The sequence below is a fragment of the Puma concolor genome, chromosome D3 (genome assembly GCF_028749965.1).
Source record: "Puma concolor isolate L17-30 chromosome D3, mPumCon1.1.hap2, whole genome shotgun sequence".
Taxonomy (NCBI): domain Eukaryota; kingdom Metazoa; phylum Chordata; class Mammalia; order Carnivora; family Felidae; genus Puma; species Puma concolor.
In genome coordinates, this window is record NC_141678.1 from 65333159 (window position 1) to 65356089 (window position 22931).

Here is a 22931-nt window from a genome sequence, read left to right on the forward strand (position 1 = left end):
CCCATCATTTTGATGCAGACTCATGATCTCTTCAACTAAAATTGATCTCAATCACTTTTGAACTTCTAAAACCTATTGTAATTCTAATTGTTACCCAAGTATCTAAAACCAGTGATCTGTGTGATGTCAATAGAAACGCCTTTTTTGAAATAACTGTGCTTCAGTTTTATAAATGAAAAAAGTGTTTAAGGAGAGTTATCTCTAAAGTGAGTTGTGCAAGGTGAACTCGTGAGATACAGGGGGAAAAACATTAAATTTTCTATTTAAATCTATCTTAAATGGGAATCTATCTATTAATTGGGAATTAATCTATTAATTGGGAAATTAATTTTATCTATATCTGACATACAAGTTGCCTGCATTAAAACTTGTGTGAAAAGGTCTCATGTCTCATGCAATGCACAGGATTTCTCAGAAAACAGCAAAAATTTCTTGAATTCAAAGGATAGACAGTGGGGACCTCATTCTTCCATTTGCTTTCCAATTAAGGCCAGGTGTTGCAGTTCACTTGTGCTTAATCAAGTGGATTTATGGGTAAGGTTGTCTATTATTAGCTATATTACCTTCACAATGAAGCAAACTAGCTTAAAATATTTCTTTCAAACTTATTTGAAAGAAATAAGTTAAAAACAGTAATACAAACACAAATAATAAGAAAATGGCAGAGCTGAAATATCTATGTGTAGAATGAACTCTTTATCAGGAATTTTATGAGAAAAAAATGAGTTATATAATTAGACTCATGGCAATATAGACTTTTAACCCCATGCTAGTATGTATAGATCCATGAGATACAGCTATTGTAGTTATGATGTCATCATATTTGGGGGGACACTATAATATATACATACATCATTTAAAAATTATATTTTATGATCTAATGTTCATGATCTATCAATACTATAGTGTCTTTTTTTTTTATATATGAAATTTATTGTCAAATTGGTTTCCATACAACACCCAGTGCTCATCCCAAAACGTGCCTATAGTGTCTTTTATAACTTATAAGTGAATATTCATATATACGGTTGCTTTTTTGTTTCTTTTTATGAATAGAGATATACAATTATGTAATTTGGAGACCACTGCCCTGGAGACCTAATTCTCATACAAGGGCTTCTAGATAGTGCATTGGTGGAGAGGTACTAGTGATGATGGTAGTACCAAATCCCTAGTGTCCCACAGAGATGCAAGTTGATTGGGCACTCCAACACTACAGAGTCAAATCTAGTGCTTAACATCAACACCACCACTGCTGCAGATCTCAGCCACAAACATCCTATAGGAAATAGGCCAGGCCTCAGATGCTACAGCACTGTAACAATTTAATTCACTGAGTTGTTGACATCCATAATTTTTCTACATGACGCTAGAGCAGCAAGGTCAGACAACATCAAGAAAACCTAGAACCATTTCATGGAATCACTTAGTTCTTTAAGTCTCCCCTCATGATCTAATAATTTCCTTTCCTTTTTTTCAGCTTCATTATTTTCCATCATTTTATCTTCTATTTCACCTATTCTCTCTTCTGCTTCTTCAATCCTCATTGTCACAGTATCCAGTTTATTTTGCATCTCAGTTATAGCACTTTTTATTTCATCCTGACTAGTTCTTAAGTCTTTGATCTCTGCAGCAAGGGTTTCTCTGGTGTCTTCTATGCTTTTTTTGAGCCCAGCTAGTAGTCTTATGACTGTCATTCTAAATTCTTGTTCAGATATATTGCTTACATCCATTTTGAGCAACTCCCTGACTGTGATTTCTTCTTGACCTTTCTTTTGGGGTGACATTCCTCCATCTTGTTATTTGGCTAAGTTTCTGTCTTTTGAATGTTTTAAAAGTTTGTAACATTTCCTGCATCTGAGAATACTGCTATATTAAAAAGGGGTCATACATTGCCCAGGCCATGGCAGTTCAGGCAGTATTTCTTGTGAATGCTGTGTGCACTCTGCTGTTGCATTTTGGCTGCTCTTTCCCACTACTCAGTCCTCTGCAGAGTTCCTCCTTGCTTGCAGTGGTGGAGTGTTTGGACATTTAACTAGGCGTGCTTTGGTTTGTTTGTTGAAGTAACCCTGGAAAAAGGGAGGAGGGAACCTGATCCCCCCCCCCAAAAAAAAGAGAAAAGGAAAGAGAAAAAGAAACAGAAACTCAAAAAACTATAAAGCTGATTCCAAAGAAAAAGGAAGGGGAAAAAAAAAAAACAAAGAAGAAGAAAAGGAAAAAGAAAGGAGCAAAAAAGAAAAAAAAAGAAAAGAAAAAATAAAGAAAATAGCCTAATTACAAAAGAAAAAAAGAAAGAAGAAGAAAGAAAAAAAAGAAAAGAAAAAAGAGCTGTCTGTGTTGTTTTGAAGCCTTCCATTTTCAGGGCATTTGGTACATGGGGGTGGTGGCTGTGTTGGTCTTCTGGAGGGGAGGTTCATAAGTGATGAATCACTGAGTTCTATTCCTGAAGTCAATGCCACACTGTATGTTAACTAACTTGAATTTAAATCAATAAATTTTAAAAAGAAAGAAAACCTAGAACCATAACTTTTGTCCAGTGATTAATCCTGCTCTTCATCATGTCAAACATCCAGTCTCTTGCCACCATCACTTCCTTAGTCCTGACAAATTTCATCTCTTAGCACCTTGTATATTCTTGCCCTTCCTCTATGATCAAGACCACCCTAGACCATCAGACATATTCTAGTAACAGTGAACTCAAAGGGAAGTGGTAAGACTCCCAATTCCTTTCTACCAAGGGTCTTAGCTGCTTCTTTGTAGTTTTGTGGATTCAAACATGTGGGGAAGATGCTGTCTTCCAAGCTCCACATGACAGCATCTGAGACACAAATGGAAGTGGAAAGTTTAGAAGAAGGCAGACTCTTACTTCCTCCATCAATATCCTCAAAGCCCGATTTCTTTCCAGGCATGGACCCATTACATGGATCTTCTCATTTTCTGATAATTCCATATAGAACAAGGGAAAACAGTAGAGTGTAGAGGTTTGCAACACAGGATTAAGGGCCAGATGGCCTGGATCACCTCACAATGCTACCACTGACCTGCTGTGTTGCCCTTGGGCAATCAACAAGGTCTTTCTGGCCTCTCCTTGCTGGTGGAATGAAAAGGAAACTGAGGCACTGAGAATTCAATGAGCCACTTCTTATAAAATACCTTTTACAGAGCTATCTTTCACATAAAAGTACCTAATAAATGTTAGCATTAGGAATTATTATCATTATTACTATAAATTTTCTGTTTTCCAAAAACTTCGAACACCATATGTTATTCTCCATATTTATTTGCTTAATGGTTAAATGAAGAAGTAGTTGAATGACTGAGTGATGCATTTTGCCTATTATATCATAATTGTTTTAGAAGTGTGAATTTCTTTAAACATAATGTAAGCCCACAATATTAAGATTGTTCCTAATTTGTATGTCTTCTCTACAATGCCTTATAATACTGTCAATATTTTTTTGCTCCTCAATAAATATGGAATAATCACACACGCAAAAAAAAAAATATCTGCCAAGCAGCCAATGCATATTTTTTTCTTTGGTTGTCCTCAAATTTTCATGACTTTAACCAAGAAAAATGACAATTGATAACAGGAATCTGAAAATGACATGTTCCCTTCTCTCCTATGTAATTTTTAGTTGCCTATGTTGTCTGTCTTCCCTCTGGAGTTGCCTGTATTCCACCAACATAGTTTTAATCATCAGGGAACTCCCAGGAATGACTCTAGAGGAGACCTCTTAGACCTGCACATACCCATCACCAGCACTTCCATGTGGAAAACCTCCTACTGTGCCTCTACTGCATGGCCTCAATCTAAAAAGGCATAAAAACCAGGAAATCTTTGGGCTTGATCAGAGCCCTAGAGACATACTGGTGCCAAGCTGAGAGTAACTGAAAAGGTGAAGACATTGCCAAATACATGAATGTTAAACACAGGAGAAGAAATAGCAAAAGGAAGTGATCAAGACATTTAACATCAGGATATCCTGCCTGAAAATTGATGGTTTCTTTCCTGTAAAATATACTCATTCCGTGTGATTTGAGAGCATAAAGTGAATTTAGGAAAAGTATTTTTAGAATGCAATAGAGAAATATGAACTTATAGATAGCCTCTGGGAAGCAAACTGATGCCTAGGGAATGCATTAAAATATAAGACTGTATGATCTCAGGTGTTACATCATTAATAATATATGCCTCTAAGTCCATGGTAAAGATACTCAAGTATCTTAAGGTACACAATCTTGGAGATGCTAATAAGAGATTCTTATTTTCTATGAGTTCATGGTTCCACATCTATCTACCACATGTTGATAGAACCACACTTCCTCGAGAGTAAGAGACCATGTCCATTCTACCTGGTCTGCCAGAGCCAGGAAAATAAACCAGTGATGTGGTTATCCCCACATGTGTGTTTCTTAGAACCATTTGGCAACTGAAACCTCAAAAGTAATGTCTATTAGTGTATCAGTCATAATGGATTAATAGTGCTGTGATAACAAACATCCTCCAAAACCTCAGTGTCTGAGAGCAACAAAGTTTCATTTCTTGCTCATACTATATGTCCATCTTGGATGGTCTGAGAGCTCTGCTCCACTACATGTCCGCTTCAGACCCCAGGCTGACACAATAACCATCACCTGGATGTTGACAGCCACTGTGGCATTGGGAGAGAGTGCTCTGGTGAAAGAGTCCTGCAAGAGGCATACAAGTCTTCCTACAACTCATTGGCCAGAATTAGTCACATGACCCCATCCAACCATGAAAGGGCCAGTAAGTTTAATTTTCACATGGTCTCAAAGGCAGAAAGAAACAGTGTGAACATCACTAAGAATTCCTTCAATCAGCAAAGATGAACAAATGTCATATTATGAACATAAACTTAACCCCAAAGGCAGGGGGGTTGGAGGAGAATACAATATTATATTTGCTCTCTAAGAGATAACAATCTTTTGGGATAAACAGAACATCCAGAAAAGTAACAAAAGTTAATTAGTAGTGAGGACCATTTACAATCAAAAGGAATATGAAACCCCTAAGTTCTAGATTGCCAGAATAGCACATAGTTTCCCCTTTAATATGTTGCAAACTATAACTGAAAATTTCAAATTATACCCTTCCAATCATGGCTCCACATTCCATTCTTAGATTTATTCAAATTACTCTTGTCTAAAAATCAGTATGTTATTGGATAGCTTTCTCTTCCTTTCTAATATATTAGCAAAATTACTACCATGCAGAGATCTTACACACACACACACACACACACACAAACACACACACACACACAAACACACACACACACATTTATATATCTAAAAATAACTAATGAATAAGCAAAAACAAGGGATATTCTCTGAGAAACAATTTATTATAGTGGGATAATTTCACCCCCAACACAGGTATATGTGCAAAATTAAAGTTTGTACTTCTGCATCACTACTAAGTTTCACCTGTCAGATTTGGGGAAACACTTCAAATAAAACCAAGAATTCTCACTTTGAAAACACTAAAATACAAGAGAAATGTGTAGGGCTGCCTGGGTGGCTCAGCTGGTTGAGCATCTGACTTCAGTTTAGGTCATGATCTAGAGATTTATGAGTTTGAGCCCTGCATCAGTTTCTGTGCTGACAGCTCAGAGCCTGGAGACTGCTTCAGATTTTGTGTCTCCCTCTCTCCCTACCCCTCCCCTGCTCTCTCTCTCTCTCTCTCTCTCTCTCAAAAATAAACATTAAAATTTTAAAACAATGTGTAAAAATAGTGCATTTTACCCCAACTGCTATTAATATACTATGTTCCTCGAGAAAGTAACATTTGCTGATTAAGTTTCATTATCTGTAAATTGAATGGTAAACTATACTAGATTGTCTATAGGGCCCTTTCCTGAGCTTGTATTTCATTTTAGAGAAAAACTGCTATGATAGTCCAAAGATAAGCAAAGAGGGCATTATGAGCTCAATAGGAACAGAACAAATATGACATAAAATCATAGAGGTCATAAATAATAAACAACCTCTTTACATTTATTACACACACACACACACACACACACACACACACACACTATTCAGATTCCCTTGCACTTATCCTATCTTTTTTTTTTTTAATTTTTTTTTCAACGTTTATTTATTTTTGGGACAGAGAGAGACAGAGCATGAACGGGGGAGGGGCAGAGAGAGAGGGAGACACAGAATCGGAAACAGGCTCCAGGCTCCGAGCCATCAGCCCAGAGCCTGACGCGGGGCTCGAACTCACGGACCGCGAGATCTTGACCTGGCTGAAGTCGGACGCTTAACCGACTGCGCCACCCAGGCGCCCCTTATCCTATCTTTTATTCTAAATTCACTCCTTTAAGGGAGAATATTTATAATCATTAACCACTTTTCCACTTTCAGAAGAAGGAAAGAGAATCAGACCTGAAAGATTATACAACTGCAAAAGTTTTTTGTTTTGTTCTGTTTTTATTTTTATGTATGAACAAGGATGCACTGCTTATTAGAGACATGATCAATGTGAAATACTAAAAACTGCATCATAAATGTGTCCAGCATATTCTGACATTCAGGAATCTTTCCTTCATGAATTAATTCATAATTTGAAGAATAGGTAAGGAAAATCAAGAGTGAGATTACACACACACACGCATATATACATATACATATACATATAAAGTTCAGAAAAGGCTTATGAGAGTAACCCACACTGACGGCTAGGATACTCCAAGGAAAATCATGAAATAGACTGTGATCTGCATATCTTGAAACATGGGTTATATGCTATTAGAAGAGGGAGATAAGGAATGAAAGAAGGTCAAAGTCATACTTGCTGAGTGAGCAATACCAATAACCATATTCATTTAAGAATGAATGGAGGGACTTCTTCCAAGAAGGATGGAGTAGCTTGTGGGATTTCCCAAAGAATAAATAGAAAAGCCTTATAAACTCTAAAAGCATATATTTAAAGCTATCAGGAAGTTGCTGATTCAATAATAATTAGACTAATCAAGATTGCAAAGTGAGAACTACAGAGAAATTGGCTGGTGATCTGTAGCCACTCTTTCCCTACTAACACTGGCTGATTCTGGAGACAGGAAAAGAGGAAGAAGAGTCAGGCCAGGCTTCACCTGGTCAGAAGACCACTACAGAGAACTAGATTACTACCCGATTTGGTGATCTCACAGGATTGAAGAGACCATCTTAGAGATTTGAGAAAATTCATACATATCTGACTTCTCCCTCAAGATATTTGCTAAAGTCTTTTTTTAAATGTATTTAAGCTTTATTTTTGAAAGAGAGAGAGAGACAGAACATGAGCTGGGGAGGGACAGAGAGAAAGGGAGACACAGAACCCAAAGCAGGATCCAGGCTCCGAGCTGTTATCACAGAGCCCGATGTGGGGCTTGAACTCACAAACTATGAGGCCATGACCTGAGCGGAAGTCAGACACATAACCAACCTGAGCCACCCAGGCGCCCTGATATTTGCTAAATTCTGAGGTAACACAGGGTGGGAAGTTAGAAGATAATCGGGAGCCTCTGAAAAGCAGAGCAGAACTCTTGGTACTAGGGTAGTTTTTGTCTGTCCTAAAGACAGAAAGATTAGAGTTCGACTGAAAGTTCTTCAAGGATACACCCCAGGAGAGGAGTGAAACAAGGCAGACTGTGCTTTCTAAAAACTGCAACCCACCCTCAGTTGAAGCCTGTCCCTGATTGGAGTAAAGATGATCAGCTACCACTGACTGAATCAGACTAGCAGAGGAAAGGTTGAATCCTCTCAGAAAGAAGATATCATATGAAGTTACTAACAATTTTTACACACAATATCAGGCATTCAATAAAAAATTACCGGGGGCGCCTGGGTGGCGCAGTCGGTTACGCGTCCGACTTCAGCCAGGTCACGATCTCGCGGTCCGTGAGTTCGAGCCCCGCATCGGGCTCTGGGCTGATGCCTCGGAGCCTGGAGCCTGTTTCCGATTCTGTGTCTCCCTCTCTCTCTGCCCCTCCCCCGTTCATGCTCTGTCTCTCTCTGTCCCAAAAATAAATAAACGTTGAAAAAAAAAATTTAAAAAAAAATTACTAAATATGTGGAGTGCCTGGTGGTTCAGTTGGCTAAGCATCTGATTTCAGCTCAGGTCATGATCTCATGACTGGAGGGTTCAAGTCAGCACTGGGGCTCTGCTATCAGCACAGAGCCTGTTTCAGATCTTCCTCTCTCTCTGTCTCTATCTGCCCTACCCCTGCTTACACTCTCTCTCTCAAAGATACAAGCCCATTCCTGCCTCAGTGCCTTTATACATCTTGTTGCCCTTGCTTGGAATGCTCTTATTAAAGATATTCCTGGGACTCACTTCTTCAGGGTCTCTGCTCAAATGTTACTGCAGCAGAGTATCCATCTCTGGCCAACTTATACTCCATTTTCTCCATAATACTCAATACCATGCGATATATATTTATCATTTTTGTTTATCGTGTATTTCTCCTAATTAGAATGCAAGCCCTATGAGGGCAAAGGCTTTATCTATTTTGTTTATAGCTATTTCCCCAGGGCCTGTTATGTAATAGATTTTCAATAACTATTTGTTGAGTGAATTAATAAATGCAATTTTAAAGTTCATTAACATTTTTTAAAAACTATTAAAGATTAATAACATAATAACGACAGAATGATATCATTGAGGACAAAACACACAAGAATTTGTGAAAAATTGAGAAAAAAACACACAAGAATAAACTGACAGGTGATCTAGCAATGCCTTCAGAAGAATAAAAGAATTGATGTTAAAATGATAAATATGTTTTTTAAGTAGTCAAAGATATGCATAAAATGGATTAAAAGTAGAAAAAAAAATTCAAGAACTTATAGTTTTAAAAAAAGAATCAATAGAAATTCCAGAACTTGAAAATAAAGTACCTGAGGATGTCCAGGAGCTGTGATCCTGTGCGGGAGGGCCCTGTTCTCTCCAGGCAGCCTGGGCCCTGCCAGCCTGTGAAGCTGGGCGTCTAGAGCTATAAGGCCTGTCCTTGAGGATGGGGGGATGGTTCACTCTGCCCCAGAGAGGTCTGGCAGGGCAGCAGGGTCCAGCAGGCCTGGGGAAGGTCCTGTCACAAATTTTCATCTGGGTCCTATTCAGTAGCCTCCATATCATTTTGTTGGTAAGCTGTCTGGTTTTGCCCACTCTTAGTGGCTACTCATAATGGTATTGCCAGCTGATTGCCTTTTAGTACAGCTTTATGTTTATTCCTTTTTACCTGCTTCCTAATAAATCGCCTTTTGTAATTTCTGCACTGTATTTTCCCTTTAAGTGTAAAACATGGTTCATATGAAATAAAGCTATTTGCCATTAAATTTTCATCAAAAAAATAAATACATAAAAATACCTGAAAATAAGAATCCAAGAGATAAGTTAAAAAATCAGTAAGACACAGACTGGAACAGATAGATTCGATATAGATATAGATATGGATAAAGATTAAAATATAGATATTATCAAATTGAAATACAGAAAACAAGAATGGAATATACAGAAAAGTGCAATCAAGCATGTGAACATAGTAAGAAAAATATAATTGGATACTCAGAAGAAAAAGAGTAAAATAATGGGCAAAACAATATTTGAAGGAATTTCCACTGTACTTCTATAGCAAACAAATTTTAAAAATTAAATATTTAAAATTATAATGGTATCAAAAATATAAAATACATAATAATAAACCTAACAAAACTTGTGTAAGATATGAACACTGACAACTACATTACTAAGAAATAAAAGAAAAACTATATAAATCAAAGAATATACCATGATCATGGATTGGGAGAACCAATATTATAGATATTAATTCTCCCAAATTGTCTAGAGATTCACATTAATCCAAAAATAAATCACAACACATGTGTGTTTGTATGTAAATTGACAAGTTTGTTCTAATTCTTTATGGTCATGGAAGGGATAAGAATAACTCTGGTAATCTTGAAGGTGTATAAATCCTCTTCTTGGTCTTCAGCTTCAGGATTTGTACTTCCAGATGGCAAAACATATTATAATATTATCTTGTGAAAGTGCATTTTTGGCAAAAATGTAGTAAAACAGACAAAAAGGAGTAGAACAGAACGGAGAATGTAGAAACTGACCCATATCTTAAAAAATCATCTAATTTATGACAAAGATAGCATTATAGTACCTTAGGAAAGAGACTTTTCAATAAATGATGTTTGTGGACAAAAATATATCATATATAAAATATCAATACCAGATGGACTGTATATCTTAACGTGAACATAAAACCAGTAATTATTTTAGAGGAAATCATAGGGGTATATATTGAATACTTTGAAGTAGGCAAAAATGAAACAAAAGAGCTAAAATCAAAAGAGTACTGATAAATCAGACTTTATTAAATTTAAATTTTCTGCCTATAAAAAGAAACCAATAAGATTTAAAAGGAAAGCCACAGAGTGAGAAGATATTTGTAATACATCAATCTAAAAAAGATTCATGCCCAGCATACATAAAGAATTTCTTTGAATCAATAAGAAAGACAGCAGGAAAATGAGCAAAAGATTTCAAGAGGAACTTCTTAAAATCCAAATGTTGAAATGACAAATTGACATATGAAAAGGTGCTCAAGTTTATTAGAAATCTGGGTATTGGAAATTAAAACCAAAATAAGGAGCACCTGGGTGGCTCAGTCAGTTGAACGTCTGACTCTTGATTTTGGCTCAGGTGTCACCATTGGTGGGTTCAAGCCCCGCATCAGTCTCTGTGCTGACAGCGTAGAGCCTGCTTGGGATTCTGTTTCTCCATCTCTCTCTGCCCCTCCCCTGCTCGCTCTCTCTCTCTCTCTCTCTCTCAAAATAAATAAATAAACTGAAAAAAATAAATAAATAAAACCAGAATAAGATTCAACACAGAATGGCTAAAATGAATGATGATGACTGGAACTCTCATACAGACTGAAAGTGAAAGTGTGAATTATTAACAGTCACCTGAACTGCTACAGCTAAACAGGCAAAGTTCAAAAAAAGAACATTGATTGGTAAATAAGTCAATTTGCATTTTTAAATGATTCATTTTAACACGAGATATTATTACAACTTTGATGCTTTCACACACAATCACCTAAAAAATCTAAATATTTATAGATGTATGAATCAAGTTTTTCTAATGCCAATTGAGCAAAAAAGCAGTATTCATAGTATTTGTGTGTTTATCTCTCATGCTGCACACATCCTTGGGGCTCTGTCTTCCAGCTCAAAACATCAACCACCATTATGATATGTGTTATTGACAGAAAACATTTTCTCAACAGAATTATATGTGCCAGGAATAAATGTTTGCAGTGGAAATATTTTTGCTTTTTAACATTGAGCACAGGATATATTTCATCTGGGGTCCATGTGCATCCCATCAATGTTCCATTCTACAAACAGCTAAAACTATTCTATTCTATGATTGTGTTTCAAATGTCCACACTACTATTAATCATCCAACAAAATTATTATACTTTATAAAGTGTCATGGTAGTTATCTTTGTGAGTTTATCTTTTAAACAGCATTGATGCATAAATATTGACTTCAAGGTGTTAGTGGAAATCAAAGAAGATCACATCTTAACGCTACTCAGCAGTGTTAACCAATGACCATATAAACACCTGTATGTCCATCTTCTGGGCCTCCCATTGTTCTGCTTCATTGCTCTTCCCTTTTTCTCTTCCTATCCTAACTTCCCACAAAAATTCTATGATCCTCTGTATTATCAAATAATAATAATTAATAATCTACAGAAGCCATTACTTTATCAGTAATTCCAACAGTGTGAATTGGAGCTTCAGTGAACTGATGTCTCTCAATAATAAATAAACATTTATTTAATAATAAATAAACATTTTTTAAAAATTAAAAAAAAAAAATAGGGGCGCCTGGGTGGCACAGTCGGTTAAGCGTCCGACTTCAGCCAGGTCACGATCTTGCGGTCCGTGAGTTCGAGCCCCGTGTCGGGCTCTGGGCTGATGGCTCAGAGCCTGGAGCCTGTTTCGGATTCTGTGTCTCCCTCTCTCTCTCTGCCCCTCCCCCGTTCATGCTCTGTCTCTCTCTGTCCCAAAAATAAATAAACGTTGAAAAAAAAAAATTAAAAAAAAAAAAATTTTTTTTAAATTTAAAAAAAATTTAAAAAAATATAGATAGCCTTCAAAGGAATAATATACTCAGTTCTGAGTACTTAATGTAGGTAGGTGATTCTCAGATTGCTTTCCTTTACAAGGACATCCTAAGATCCCAAGTCCATGAGAATGATATATGGGCACTTACACAGGAGATATGGAAGTTGAAGAGTGGAGGGGTAAGTTGGAAACACAAACATTGTCTCCTTCAAAATTATCTCAGGGACCAAAAAAAAAAAAAAAAAAAAGAAAAACACAGATTGCTCTTCCTTGCTTGTGGCTGCCCCTTGAACATAAGAAGCCTTCCCATGTGGCAGTGGGGTTGACATCAAAACTATAAAAAAAAAAAAAAAATACTGAATCCCTTTCTAAGCCAAACACTGACTGTTAGGCCCCAGGAGCTCCGAAAAGATGTGAGAAAGAGAGACTTCTTCCGTCTCCATTGAAGCTGGAGTTTACAGCAGCCAAAGTCATTTTACCCCATATTTGGCAAAGCAATCCAAAAGCTGTATCCAATCCTGCAGCTAGGCTAATCTCAACTTTCAGCACTGTCTGCAAACAGATTTGGGAATTGCCAACTGCCTGATTCCACTGGCCTGGGAAAAGTTCTTTAGCTAAGTGCTGCTCTGTTCTGCACTTCAGTATTGTCTTTGAGCTAGTAGATGAAATAAATAACACCCATTGGACAAGATTGGAGAGGGGGCACATGGGCAGGTTTTGAGGAAGGGGAATTCTCTATTAAATGCAAATGCAATAATAATGCAAAAAGCTCTTAACATCTTTTAGTGAGTCAGTCAGCTCTTGGGTTAGCAAGTACACCCAGCACTAAATGACCACCCAAGGTTATTACTGTTGAAAAGGGAGAGAAAGTGTGAAAATCATCTCCAAAGAAGAGCAGGTCTGTATGAAGCCAAGCAGAGAAGCTTAGCATCCAGTCTTAGTACTCTAGTCTTAGTACTGCAGGTTTTGGGTGAGAAAACAATCAGGGTAGTGGACAACAAAAACAAAAAGTCTGTGAGAGGAAAATTGTGAGAATTCTGAGTACTAGGATTTTAAGATTGATAGAGATGCTTCCTTGAGGTAAGAGAGAACTCAGGCCCTCCAGAGAAGCCCTGCTCTTGGGAAAAGTTGTCCGTATGACAGTTTCAGAAGGTCACCAGCACTAGATCCCATGACTTTCTTCTCATCAGCTCCAGTCTACTTCTGGCCCTAGTGATCTCAGAAATGCCAGTCTTCATTGGAATCAGGGTCTTCTATTGTGTGAAGCAGGGTCTGACCCTGACTGAGTTCCCACTCCTGCTTTTTCTTTGTGAGCTAAAGTTTAGCTTCTTTCCCAGGTTCCACCATTCAGTGTTTTCCACTTTCTACTTTTGTCTCTGCTAGTCCCATCCCCTATAAAGGTCTTGCCTCCATGAGCCCAGATGGGAATGAACTCAAGATCAGCTTTGCTTGCCTCAAAATTTTCACGCCACCATGTATTGTACAGGATTATCTAAGGGAGCTGGAGGGCTAGAGGACTGGTCTGGTGGTGGCACCAGAATCTAGGATAAAGAGAAACAATTCCAATCTTCAGGTAAATTGAAAGAGCTAAAGAGGAAGACACAGGAACATAGGGACAGAGCTCTCTACCATCCACAGCAACCCTGGGCACCAGCAGAACTCCCCTGGAAGCCCCTGACAATGAACATCTCAGAGCTCATTAGCATTTTAAGGATACCTGGAAGCTTCAATCTCCCAGTTGGAACATGATTTCAAGTGTCAGCTTAAGGGAATCAAGGCATTCACCTCCCTTTATTTACATGTAAAGCAGAAAGAAGGACAATAGTTACAAGTTGCTGTGCCCCTGGAAGAAGAAGGTGTGATAATCACAGGATAACATTATCCCTCCAGAGCACCTCCTAGGCTCATCCAGCTGTTGCCCTCAGCTAGCCAGCTACTTGGAGGACTGTCACATTTGGGATGAAGGTGGAAGACATTTTTAGGTTTGTTGATAATTGAGTGAGGCAGCAGGTGGGAGATAATTGCACTTAAAGGCAGGGCCAGCACACAGGTTTGGACCTCAGGCTAATCCTTCAGATCCTTTGAACTGAGTGATTTTTTTTCTCTTGCTGGAAGAAGAGGAGAGAGAATTTTCCTATGAGAGCTTCCAAAGGAGAGAGGAGAAAGAAAAACTGTGAGGTTCTCACCAGGTGAGAAGGAGAAGGAACTCTCAGCTGCCCTTTGTTGAGTTTGAATATTCATCCCTCTATGTACATGTAGTGCAGTCATGATGCCCACCAATTATGGGAAGGGCAAATGATGCTATTGCCACAGAACTTCAGGAAAGATCCAGATCCTTGTCTACCCATTGGTCTGCAGCTGGAAAAATATACTTTCTCATCAGCCTGGCCTCAGTACAATTCAAAATCCTCACATAGAGCATTTTCTATAAAACAAATGGAAGAGACAAAGAATAGAAACAGCTCTGTCAACAAAATAAGGATGGATTTTGCTTACTAACTTAAAGTTCAGTCATAGCTGTGGCTATCCCTACTCTCTTTGCTCATCTACTTCTGTCTGGGAAGGATACTGAAACGTCCCAAGTCCCGCAGACTACCAATCCAAAGCAGAGTTTGGTTAGCACTGACCCCATGAGAATGATGGGACACAGTACCTGCAACCTCTGGTATTACTGACCCAAAATGAGAATTCTCCATAGTCTCCTTTGGCTGTGAGCATGCTGCAATTGAAATCTCCAGTCCCTTGAAAAGGGAAAGTAATGTGTTATCTGCCCTGTAGAAGGTCTCTCTTTGTCTTTGGAGCATCTTAAATTACCTTTTCTTTTTTAATTTTTTTAATGTTTATTTATTTTTGAAAGAGAGAGAGCACATGCATGCAGGCGGGGGAGGAGTAGAGAGAGAGAGGGAGACACAGAATCCAAAGCAGGCTCCAGGTTCTGAGCTGTCAGCACAGAGCCTGATATGGGGCTCAAACACACAGACCGCAAGATCATGACCTGAGTGGAAGTCAGATGCTTAACAGACTGAGCCACCCAGATGCCCCCTGGATTATCTTTTAAGTTGCCACTTTCACACCCTCTGATAGTCTCTTTGACACTTGCATTTACAATCATTCCTCTAAAGCAATTTTCTCTGTCTGGGTGGCTTGTCCAGACAGAGCACATCCACCTGTCTGTCACCAGGCTTCTTCACCTAGTGTTCCAAGCTTATATTCAGGGTTAGGGTCACTGACAGTTATGTGGGCTCAGGAGCTTTTACAATTATCTCTGAAGGCTGTGTGTCTCAATCCAAGTTCTTTATAAACTGAGGGATGTCTCTAATTTCATATTGTCACAAAGTAATAGCTCTACTCAGCCTACCTTTCTCTAGCACTGACTAAGAGATGGTTCTCAGATGCAGACACTCTTACTTACAGGAAGAGCTCTCTTTAGGATATTTGGAAATTGTCCCTTCCCCAATGGTCTCTGTGCTTTGAAGGCCCATGAGGCTTTTGCATGTTGGGAGGGTTAGTGGAGGGGAGTGATATGAGGTTGTATTAATCGGGGTTTAGTGAAGGAAATAGTATCATCACAATTGTCATGGAATAAGGAATTTCCAAAAAAGGATTAGACCCTATGTGATTGAGGGAGTCACTGGAAAAGTAAAGGTTTAGAGTTGAAGGGTCAGAGAGAAAGGTCCTTACTAGCATGGTATGCCTGAATGAATTGGAGCTTACAGGAACATCTGGAGGTTAGGAGTGTCTAGATGCTGGAGTCCAACTGTGAAGAAGGCTGTAGATGTCTGCAGAAGGCATTTGGCTCTGTGTAAGTACTACCTCTGTGAGTTTGCAGGAAAGGGTAAGATGGCAGACCATGGATGCTATTGGTCAACAAGTCCACCAGTTGAGATCAAGAATAAATTGAAACCCACGTGCACCTCTGTGTCTATCTTTCATCACTTCTCACTGACAACCTTCATTTTCTGTTTCATATCCACCTCCCAAATCTCATGCAACTTCACTTTTGAACCCAACCCAGAAAACCTTAGACATTCCCCGAGATTCTGGGAAATCTAGTTTCTAGTGTAACAAAATTGGCAATAGAAATCCAGTATACTTGTATCTACTCTGTAGTCCCTCTCCACTGTCCCATCACCACCATCACTGAGGCAGGAAGTGGGTTTCCCCCAGACATCCACAGCTCTCCCAGATTTAAACACAACCACCTCCCTTTAGTGATTGACATTTGTTTAAACCTGATTTCACCCAGGTTCAACAAACATTAAGGAACACAGAATGTGTGGATACATAGTATAGTTTTCCTTGAGAGTTTCATTCTCTTGGCACAGTCTGGTTGCAGATGTCTGTGGGATATGCCCATAGGATATCCTATGGACTATGTCTATGGGATATGTCTATGGAATATGTCTGCCAACATATCTTCATCTGGCCTGATTCCCATCCTCTCACTTGCACTTACATTTCCTGAAATTTTTCTCCTGAATACTCCTAGTAAACCAAAGAGAGGATCTATAGAGGGCTCTTTGCTGGTTCTAAGTTTTAAACTGAGAGACAGAATGAAATAATAGCTGTCCCTGCCAACAATTGCAAACGCCAAGGCCAGGATTCAGGAGCAAGTTATAAGACCAAATAAACTGGACCTTCTTGCTACAAAGTCCCAGTAGCTTTCATCCCTTCTCACTGTGACTTGCCCTAAAATGCAATTCTTCCCCATGGGTGCCCTCACTCTTTATTTATATCAGAACTATATCTCACTTTCCTTTTTATTTCCCAGTCTTTCCCAGTCCCTTTCCTTTTCTTCCACCTCCTAATTTTTTTTTCTTCTCCATTTCCAAAATCCACAGCCCTTGAAAAATCCCTTGTGAAATATGAACACAGTGTTTCTTAGTGTGATTGGTGGATTCCCTGTTTTGAAATCCCCATGATTTTATTAACAAATTCTGGGCCCCTGTTTCAAATCCACTAAACCAGGACCAGGTGATGGATGGATCCACAAATCTGAATCTCTAACATACATTCTAAATAATTCTTACATAAACCCAGTTTTTAAAAACACTGCACTAAAGGCTTTAAGAAAACAAATTAATATTATTAATGGTTGGTTCCTGATACCTTATCCTTAGGCCATGAAAGTAGTTTACCCTTCTTTTATTTAAATATCTCCTAATTGCATTATTCAATATGTTGTGCTTCTGTTGAAAATAGGCTTGAGCATCTAAGAGGACTAGCATAAGACCACAGTCATTTGGAAATGGGTGTTACTGGAAAGCGGTCATTAGGAGATAGAGCTGGGTGAAGGGGTTGGAGTAGAGGTCTCACACTAATAGTATTCATTGGGAAAAGGCCAGGACTTCATTCTCTTGCTGTTTCCCCCATAAGACATTTTCTGCAACTTTAGAGATGATAATAATGCTCTGTTCTTTTTCTAATTGTCCAGGCTTCCTGAATATCTTAGTTTGCTCAGGCTGCTGTAACCAAATACCACACACACAGGAGGGTGGAGAGAGGTTTAAACAACAGAAATTCATTCTTCAAAGTCCTGGAGGCTGCAAGTCCCAGATCTTGGTCTGGAAGGGTTCTGCTTCTAATGAAGCTTCTCTTCCTGGCTTTTATACAGCAGTCTTCACATGGCCTTTCCTCTGAGTGCACAAAGAGGGATGGAGCTCCATTGTCTCTTCTTTTTTTTAATTTTTTTTTTTTTAATTTTTTTTTTTAACGTTTATTTATTTTTTGGGGACAGAGAGAGACAGAGCATGAACGGGGGAGGGGCAGAGAGAGAGGGAGACACAGAATCGGAAACAGGCTCCAGGCTCCGAGCCACCAGCCCAGAGCCCGACGCGGGGCTCGAACTCACGGACCGCAAGATCGTGACCTGGCTGAAGTCGGCCGCTTAACCGACTGCGCCACCCAGGCACCCCTTTTAATTTTTTTAATGTTTATTTATTTTTAAGAATCAGAGACAGACTGCAAGCAGGGGAGGGGCCGGGGAGGGGCAAGGGAGGGGCTGAGAGAGAGGGAGACACAGAATCCGAAGCAGGCTCCAGGCTCCGAGCTGTCAGCACAGAGCCCAACATGGGGTTTGAACTCACAAGCTATGAGATCATGACCTGAGCCAAAGTCAGATGCTTAACTGACTGCGCCACCCTGCTGCCTCTCCAGTGTCTCTTCTTATAAGAACACTAATTCTATGGATCAGGGCCCCACCCTTATGACCTCATTTAACCTTTATTACTTCTGTTAAAGCCTCTTCTCCAAATGCAGTCACATTGAAGGTTAGGGCTTCAACATATGAATTTGGGAGAGATCCAAACATTCAGTCCATAATACTGAGCTTAATGCTGGAGCTCCAGAACAGGTGGATGGCTTTCAGATGCAAAAGAATCACAAGTTATCTGCAGAGGACTTTGGGCATAAGACAATGGGTTCTTCTGAATGACAGACTCAGAGCCTCCTTGTAAGAATTCTTATTAACATGATGCATATATCACTGCATCCGTCAAGACCTCCATCTTATCACAGAATGCTTCTCTCAGGCCTCACCCCAGCTTATCATACTTGCAGGCCATTCTGTTTGGAGTTAACAGTGGCTCTCTCTTCTTTGTCCTTGGCCTTGCCCTCTCTCCTAAGGCGGCAAAAATATCTGTTGCAGGGTTTCTCAACCTTGGCAGTATTAACATTCACGGATGGACAATTCTTTGTTGTGGGTGGCTATCCTACATAGAGAAATGATTTTCCCTTGAATATTTTCATTTATAGAACGAGGAGGATCTGATTAGGGCTCGTTAAGTTCCCTTGCAGCACTAATATTCTATGAAATGTTCCAATTTCTGCGTAAAGCATCAACAGACATTAAAAACAATTATACTTCTGACCCACATTCTGGATAATTTAACCAAATCTAAGAGTCAAATTTCTAGGATGCAAGAGCAATAAAAGTTATAGCCCCTGATCTTTTAAGTAGCTCAGTATATTGGTCAGAAAGTTCTTGAGTATTACAGATGATGAAGTTCAGTAGTTTACAAAGAGATGAACAAATCAGGGAAGACTTCACAGAGGAGATGAGAATTAAGCTGAGTCTCAGAAAACTATTAGGAAAAGGAGAAAATGAAAAGAATACTTTGAGTTGCTTGCACTGGATCACAACTCTGTGCATTAGAATCACCTGGGAAGTTTCTTCACTTCCCTCCCCTCCCCCTTGCTCAGGCATCACCAAAAATCCATTAAATCCAATATCTAGAGATGAAGACTGGGCATTGGCATTTTTTTCAAAGTTCCCTAGGTGATTCTAACCTGCAGGCGGTGTTGAGAATAACCACTAAGCTAGGCAAAGCAAGATGAGTAAGGCTTTCATTATTTTAATATGTTATAATAACACTTAGCACCTGCGAGGTCTTTTCATGCTCTTGGCATTTAACTTGAAACGTATATTAATTACTTACCAAAAGAAAATCCCAAAAGGCCTCTCCTTGGCCCTGACATTAAGCAGGAGCATGAACACCTGGGGGCTCTATGGGTGCCTCTGTTGGCAAATGCTCACACCTGTTCTTCCTCGCCCACCCACACAGTGGTAAGAATGAAAGCTCCTCCAGTGCACTCCTCCAGCAGCCCGTACATGCACGTGTTGCAGGTGCTTATCAAGGTGTAGGGCAATGTATCTGTTCCTCTTCAGTTTCCCCCAACAGATGGTGCAGTAGTATGCACAGTGCCCAGTGCATTTTGAATAGCTGGAAGAACAAATGAATAAATGAAAGAAAGTCAGCCAAGGATACCAACCCAGTTTCAATATCTCTTGCATTCTGGAGAATTCATTCTCATCAATTCTCTGACCTCCTGGACTCTAGATCTGACCTGGATAGCCAGATGATACCTTCTTGGCCTCTATTGTCTTTACTGTTCACATTGAGCTTCACCTCTCTCCTCTGTTAGCCCATGGAGTGTGGAGAGAATCCTCAACTTTCCCAGTTTCCTCTGGAAGCAACTCTTACCTGCCAGACGTTGACCAGACTGCCAAGTTAGACTCTAGGCATGGTCTCTATACCTAGCAGAGCCTCCAAGGTGCCACCAATGCCTCAGAGAAATAACTTATTTTGAGCATCTATATAGAATGAACTGACAGTATACTTATTTCATGGACAAGGTACTTAAATTTCCACTTTGAAACCATTTGCCCCAATATATTGAGGGCTGCTATGGCAAATATGAAAACCAAGGTATTCATAGCAGTTGTACAACTGCTTCATGTACTCATGCAGGTTTTTCTTCTGGACTATTCCACAGCCTTCTTCATGGAAAAACTATCCCTTGTCTTTCTCATATCATCTGAATCATTGAACCTAATCTTGTATTTTCTTTTGGTCATATTATCTTTGTCTCCCCCGAGAATTATAAGCCTCTTGAATATGGACACCCTATCTTTTGCTTCTCATACATCCAGCGTAGCAACTGGAATGTAAACTCCATTAGACAAGGGGCTGGCTGTTTTATTCACTGCATGGTCTTCTTAGGCTTCTTTTAGCACATAAAACACTTCCTGAAATGTGATAGACAGCAAATGAACATTTGTTGTATATGAAGGTAGTAACATGAGGATGTAGTTTTACTATTCAATGTTTACAGTTCCTTTGATTTGATAATTTATAATGGTTCCTATCTCTTTTCAAAGCCAATCATGGACAAACCTCCAATTTAGGCTGAATATGCCATTGGGAAGTTTCTCCCAAGTTTCCTTTCTGTACCCTTTTCTTAACAGCCCAGTATCTATATTCCTGGAATTAAACCTGGCTACATAAACTCATTCCCTGCATGAGGCTGGCCTTATCCTACAAAGTATCACTTTGAATGAGAGATCACTGCCTTTCGGCCCAGTGAGGTCCACCATTTGCATTGGCTCGGCTAAGTCAAGTTTTGGAGAGAAAATCATTACATAGAAGCATGTGTAACTAACATACTTCTACTCTATTTCACAAGGTGTCTGCATTTTCAAAAATATTTTTTATCCCAAAAGAAATCTTCAGAGGTGGGAAAAATAGTCGTAAAGAATTGTAGACTTATGACTTTTTTGGCTAGAGATACTTTTTATTGGAAACTGTCTTCTATTATAACTGAGAATGCCCTTGTTTTGGTCCTAGCTGAATAATCAAAGGCTATCACTTCCCCTAAATTTCAAACTTCTTATCAAAAAGGTGACGATATTGAGCTACAACATTAGTTTTCAAATACACAATCTTCTATTTCTCTTCCCTGGGATGGGGTGTTACATGGGCAGCTAAGAGAGACAAGGATCAAATACAAGGATTCATTTCCCAGTAAATTGAATCAGTAGCATCTCAACAATGTATTTTAATGTGTAGAGATTCTATTACTATTTATTAAATAAAAATTCATTTTAAGAAAACCTTACTAAATGTAGAGTATTTGCTGTTATGCATGTTCTCCCTTATAGGATACAAACTATACTAACAGACTCCTTTTCATCAATACTGGTTATCATCAGTCTGAAGAGTCACTATAGATCCTTCCAATTGTTTCAGGGAAGAAAATAGAAGCCATTCTGGAAATATAGAGTTTTATATAAGAATTATGAGCTTATACAGCTTTTGTAAGAGCTTGGAGAACAAAGTTCCTTGAAGCCAAAGCTGAAGATTTCAGCCTGAATCCCCAAAATACAATTTATAAGAGCTTGCCAGAAACTCCATTAAATCCACAAGAGTCTCCTTGAAGCTCCCACCAACAATCTCAATCTGCAGCAGTAAACAGTAGTTCTGAAGAACTCACTGGAAAACTCCTGCAGATCTCACATTTATTCACAGATCTGGTAGCAATGATCTCCAGAGAATAGTGACTTCTCCTTCTCTTTTGTCTCCCAAATCTATGTAAGTGGAAAATGCTAAACTAAAATTATATACGAAAAAAGATCCTGGGAAATGCAGACATTGGATTTTCCTCTGCAAAAGAGACCTTAGAAGGGTGTGATATTGGTACCAAGTTGACAATAGACAGTCCAGTACTACAGACAGACGACACCATTTGTCAACCCAGCACCCATTCCTACATGCCTATTTTGCCCACTTTAACCTTCAAATAAAGTATTAGCATCATTTTGACCTGTCACAGTGCAGTTATATATCATACAATCATCAACTTTTGCTCACTCTTTGCCCAAAAAGTAGACACAAAACCCTATATGTCCTTTCATCTTTCAATAATGCCCTTCATTTTAAGACTCAGACAAAATTTCCATTAGTATCTTGTAATTTAAGCCCTGAATTATAGGTTAACCTACAATTAACATATATTAGAAATCGCAGATTGGGAAAGTGAGAGGAAAGGATAGGTAAACATGTAAAGTACATAAAAGCAAGGAAGAAAATATGCATAACTCCAAAGTTCTCCTTTCTGATGCTGATCACATATCCAGGGTTGACTTAGTAATTTCCTTCTTACACCATACATTCCATGTTTCCTTTGTCCTCATTCAGCACCTCAGCTTTTGATGAATCTTTACCTGGCAGGGTACTCTATGACTGGTTGTCAAAAAAAAAAAAAATGATGGTTAGAGAAATTCCACTGAGGGCAGGGGAATCAAATACAAACCTAGGCTACATCTATTTTAGTAGAGATACCTTGTTACTCTTGGTGGGGAAGAGGTTCAATCTAATCACCTGTTTGAAACCACATAAGGGTTTCGTTGTTGATTTTTCTATAGGCAGGTTTGGCATTCAGCTATGTAGCAGACAGATCAGGCTTAATGAATAAAGGCCATATTGTTGACATCATATATA

The 22931-nt window shown here is 38.9% G+C and overlaps 1 long non-coding RNA gene across 1 annotated transcript in view; it reads right to left on the bottom strand.

Moving 5' to 3' along the window:
* The window catches only part of LOC147575600 (uncharacterized), a 42038-nt gene that overhangs the window by 14182 nt on the left and 4925 nt on the right, over positions 1–22931 (bottom strand). Inside the window, exon 2 of the long non-coding RNA XR_015242742.1 lies at positions 19590–19874. This is a non-coding gene — a long non-coding RNA (uncharacterized LOC147575600). The remainder of the gene's footprint in view (positions 1–19589; positions 19875–22931) is intronic.